The following is a 6,000-nucleotide window of genomic DNA, read 5'->3' on the forward strand; positions in this document are numbered from 1 at the left end:
CACTTTACTATAGATTTTTTGAGTAAGGCAAATGCTAATAAGAACTTGGTGGATGGGAAGAGGAAAGATGGCAGAATCTTGGACTTCCCAGCAGTTTCAGGCAAAAGGAAATGACCGTGGCCTTTTCTATCATGTATCCTTCCTCATTCATAACTTTCCAACAACCTGATTTTGCTTAGTCACACCTAAAACAGTTTTCATCTATGGTGTGTTAAAGGTACATAACAGCTAAAGTGGTATCAAATTGTGTAGTGTAGATATGTGGCATAAATACCCAAAAGATATCAGATCCTGTCTAATCTTGGAAACTAAGCAGGGTCAACCCTTGTTAGTACTTGGATGGGAGGTAGCTGATGAATACCAGGTGCTTTTATCTAGCTATATTTCAAGTCCACTGACTGTTATCTCTTCCTTTTGGACCACATGGGAACCAATGACACTGCAAGGCCTAGACTTAAGGACATCACATGGGATTACAAGGCTATGGATAGGAAGCTGAATGGCCTTGATGCACAGGTTATTGTTTCATCATGGTCCAGAAAGGGAGAGAATAATAATGGAGAGGAATAAATGGCTCTGCCAATGATGCCTTTGGGAACCATTTGGCTTTTGGGGCCATGGTTTGCTGTTTCATGAAGTTGGACTTCTGGCAACGGATGGGTTGCACCTCTCAGCAGTTGGCAGGAAGGCTTTTGCTAAGAGTCTTTAAATCTGATCAGGGGCTTCTGCAGACTGGCAGTGGCAAGGGCAGCAGTGGAAAATATAAGGTAAAGGTAGATAGGAAAGTACATCCATCTACTGATGTGTTTTCAGTATCACAGAATGAAGCACATAGGTTTTTTTTTTTCGTGTCGGGAGCAACTTGAGTCGCTTCTGGAGTGAGAGAATTGGCCGTCTGCAAGGATATTGCCCAGGGGACGCCCGGATGTTTTTGATGTTTTTACCATCCTTGTGGGCGGTTTCTCTCATGTCACCGCATGGAGCTGGAGCTGATAGAGGGAGCTCATCCGCACTCTCCCCGGGTGGGATTCGAACGTGGCAGCTTTCAGGTCAGCAACCCAATCTAAAGCACATAGAAGTGACAGTGCTGATTTCATAATAAATATCTGCTTTTTCACTTAAAAGAGGCCAGCTGATGGCTCATCTTAAACAGTCAGTTTTAAAGTTTTAAAGAAACTACCCGCCAGTTTTTATTTATTATTGGACATTTAATCTAAATTCTATATTTTGAATATCGTCTTTTAACTTTGCACCTTTATTTTCTGCTGCAAAGCTAAGGAGCCAATGAAACCTAGCAACAGTGAGATTCAAACTAGAAATAGCTATAGCCCCTTAGACTACCAACATCCTCATAAGACTAGAATTATTCACTATTAGCAGATCTTGCATAATTATAGGCTATGATATCACTTAGGGCATGGTATTCATCTACTCCGGTGCCATGTTCTATCTCATCAGCTGTAGTCTCTCCCGTCTGCCAAATTAAAGGATAGTTCCTCCAATTAGCCTAAATTTAACATTTAAGAATATGTCTTTAACAGGAACTCCTGTGGGTCTACAAGCTGGCAGCTCATTTCAATCTCCGATAGGAAGCTACAGTCAAGAGAGTGCATGAAATTTGATTATTAACAATTGCAGAGAGCGAAGCAAAGGAAACAACACTTGCATGGAATGGAATACTGATAAGGTTCTAGGTGAACAGCCCAATTTATTATTTTATTGCAAACTCCTTCACAGGGCAGAAGTGACAGTAGTTCCATGCACTTTTGCTTGCCCCTATTTTACAGCAAATTTTACAGCAATTCATGTTAAAGAATTATCATGACCATCTTCTCTCCCCTCTCCTTTAAATATCTGTGCATGTTTTGGAGTTGTTCTGCCACATAGGTATCTACTTTGAATAAACTGGACAAGTTGCAGGGTTACAAGAGCTAGTCTTTCTGTTGCCATGTCAAGTAGCCTACTTAACCTCTAGTCAGGGGTGTCAAAGTCATTTTCACCGGAGGCCACATCAGCCTTATAGTTGCCTTCAAAGGGCCAGCTGCAACGGTAAGACTGTATAAATGTAACTATGTTTCCCTGGTATTATAAGCCTTGTGGGCCACATAAAATGACACGGTGGGCCGGATTGAGCCAGCAGTTCTTGCATTTTATATGTTTACTCTAGATCTTCAGCTAGCAAGGACTCTACTTTGGTTCTGATGCAAACGTACAGAATTCATTTTTCCCGAGCAAGGGACTTTACCCAATCCTTCGTTCTATGATGATGGTGATGGTGATAATTATAATTTTATTTCTTACCCGCCTCTCCTTGTGGCTCAAGGCAGGTTACAAAATTGCTAAAAACACACAATTGGGCCCGGGCTGTGGCGCAACCAGCTGCAATGAATCACTCTGACCAGGAGGCCATGAGTTCGAGGCCCGCTCAGAGCCTATGTTTGTCTTGTCTTTGTTCTGTGTTAAAAGGCATTGAATGTTTGCCTATATGTGTAATGTGATCCGCCCTGAGTCCCCTTCGGGGTGAGAAGGGCGGAATATAAATGCTGTAAATAAATAAATAAAATCATCTAAAACATTCTATAAAATACACATATTAAAACATATTTCTCCAAAATACATATTAAAATACACAGAACAATGATTAGAACACAGAACCTACTTCTAGGAAGAATAAGGTGGACCTATCTAGTGACATATAATGTATACTATGGAGAAGGCAACAGTGGCACTTCCTATCTGTCCCCCTTGTACTATGAAGCAGGGCTGGTTGAGGTAAATAATACAGTCCAAAATGTGTATGCAAATCTAATGTGATGCTGGAACAAGCTCCATCACTTTAATATTTTTGAAGAAACGCATGCAGTGTCTGTACTCCGATTCTTCTTCTAATTAGATGTTCATTCTTTTTAAATAAACAATACAATTTACAACAATTATAGCTTTGCTGCAAATCTCCACTGGAAAGCCTTGGGCTGTGAAAAATAATAACCACAGTGATGGATTTCATTGTGTTATTTGGAACAGTGTTGCATCAGAGACATGAGAGAAAGGCAAGAATTAAATGGAAATGGGCTATTGAAAAGCTAACAAAGAAATACAAATTATTCTATGCTTAGTCATGGCTTTCCTACAGCAGAGTTTCATGCAATGTCTAGATTTTAGTGAAGACAAAGAGAAATGAGAGATTACATAGCTAATGCCGTCTTTTCTACTCTATGCACAATCGAGCATATGACAAATTTAAAAAATAAATAATACTGTGACATAATGAGCTTCTCTCTCTTTTTGCATTGTATCTGTCTGCCAAAAGCATTTGTTTTTGTATTATGCCAGGGCCAATTTTTTTTAAAAGGGTAGGATAATTATTTTTGGAAACCTGAATTCCAAACGCACAAGGAGAAAGGACACACTGCCTATTCCCCTTTCCATGAACACACTTCATGCACCATCGCTTTCCTTCTCAATGCATTGACAGTGTAGGTTCAACAATTCTTCTATTAGTGGTGTATTCCTGTCTGACAGATTGGAAGAAATAGATTGCACCCTTTACAACTGTTGATTCCTCCACTAATTGGATCTTGGATCATAGCAAACAGATGCCAGGATGTCTGCTGTTACAGAGTTACTGGAGATCTATTGATCGTGCTGTTTTGCTTGCCAGTTCTAACTTCACTGCCTGGTTCTGGTGATGATATTTATTTTCCCATTCTGGGACTCAAGGCACATTACACAACATAAAATAGGCACAGTTAAAAATTCTCATCATACAAAGTTGACTATATAATCAGACTAGCAATATAATAATAATAATAATAATAATATTAATAATAATAATAATTGAATGTACAACTGTTGAAAATACAAATAACAAACATAATATATCATGGAGAGTCCCCTCCCTCAGTTATCAGTCCTCAAAAACTTGCTAAAACAAAAATGTTATAACCTGTGGGATAACCAATTGAAATAAAGGACAGGGCTCCTAATCCTATACAGTATGTAGAAGAGGGAATCTCACCAGATATTACTTGTCATGCAGAGAACACCTGGTGAAATTCCCTCTTCTATACAAGCAATATTAAAGGAACAGGAATCCTGTCTTTTATTTTGCCTGGTAACTCTGTTTACCTGCCTGCAGAATGACAAGAAGATAGCCAGTTTAATGTCAAATAGCTGCATCTATACTGTAGAATTAATGCAGTTTGACATCGCTTTAATTGTCATGGCTCAATGCTAAGGAATCCTGGGAGTTGTAGTGCACCAGCACTTTTTGGCAGAGGAGGCTAAAGCTATTGTAAAACTACAATCTTATGATTCCATAGCATTGAGCCATGACAGTGAAAGTTGTGTCAAACTGCATTAATTTTACAGTGTAGATGCACTCTAGGAAAGGAGTTCCAAACCTGGGAGCAGCCACTGAGAAAGCCCTCTCCTGTGTTCCCACCAGATATATTTGTGATGGTGGAGGGATAGTAAAAACAGATCTGGAAACACAGGCAGGCTCATATTAAGGACCACAGTCTTTCAGATAACCTGGATGCGACTAGTAAACAATATTATATTCTTTATCATAAGATGCTAGGCTCCATGTTAGATGTGCCTGCTTTGTTGAGAGAGTGGATGACAGAATCAGAATTATTCAGACACAGCAGCCAAGTACAGACTTTGCTGCGTAGGACTGGGAATGTTAATGATGCCTAATTGTTCACCCTGGTATCATTCTGCTCCTCTCAAAAGCTACGGATAAAGTGAAATGAAGACATAAGTTGTTTTTGGCACACAGAGCAGTGACCTAGAATGAAGCCACTTAGACAAATTGATCAAACCAAGATTTGATTTAAAGATGCCAGGAGTGCAAGGCTTTTATACACTAATAAATTGTGTGCATTATTTTTGTGTGTGTGTCTAAGATGCTCATTCATTGTAATGAACCACAATGGTTTGGTTAGAGGGCTGAAATTAAATGAGGTTCTGTGACCTTTAGGCACTTGAAGGCAAAAGAGCTTCTTCCCATTTAATGATATACTGTGCCTCCATGGCTTTACTTAGTGTAAGTGATACTGTTCACAAAAAGTATAATTAAGCTGAGCCTTTATTTCTGGGAGTCTGTGAGCTTTCAGGTTACACAGAACTACGAATCAGGCCAAGTAGAAAGACAACTAATTCTCCAGTACAGTGGATTCTCATTATCCACTGAGGTTTGATTCTAGTACTCCCTGTGGATACCCAAACCTATGAATGTTCAGGTCCCAATACATCAATACAATGGTATAATGAAATGGTATCCCTTATATAAAATAGTGAACAACCCAAAAGTTTGCTTTTGGATTAAAAAAATATTTTTGAACTGTGGTTAGTTGAATCTGTGGATGCAGAATCAAAGATCAAAGCAACATATATACACATATTATGTTGGCTGGTGGCCTGGTCAAAACAATGGTAGTGTTAAAGTATTTCAAGTTCACAGCATCCAATATATTTAAAGCTCTGCTCATGCAACGGGAGAGAAAATATTTACCACTCCCCCACCCCCATTTTAATATTTATTGTGAGAGACGGGAAATAAATCATTGCACAGAAATTGAAGGAAAACCAGCTTGTCTTAATACTTTCCAACACTAGGAGTTGCAGTTAGAAACTGGGGAGACCTGCTGAAACTCATTCACCTACACCTGAACACAATCCCTTCCCTCACATCACCCAATAAAGGGGAAAGCCTTGGAAATTTCCAATGTGAGTATCCACTTGGGATGTACACCTTCAGGTTGATGAAATAATGAAATGCTTCAGTGACATTCCTAACCTTTGAATGTTTCTAATAGTGGGGTTGTGTGTACCAAATATACAAAGTTAGTCAATCTATTTACATAAATATTTATTATAAATATTGAATTATAATATAATTGTGATTTGTTTTTGTTATGTGCTTCCAAATTGACTCCAACTAATGGCAACCATATTATGGGATTGTCCTGGCAAGGTTTATTTCAAAAAGATTTG

The sequence above is a fragment of the Anolis carolinensis genome, chromosome 1 (assembly GCF_035594765.1).
Source record: "Anolis carolinensis isolate JA03-04 chromosome 1, rAnoCar3.1.pri, whole genome shotgun sequence".
Lineage (NCBI taxonomy): Eukaryota > Metazoa > Chordata > Lepidosauria > Squamata > Dactyloidae > Anolis > Anolis carolinensis.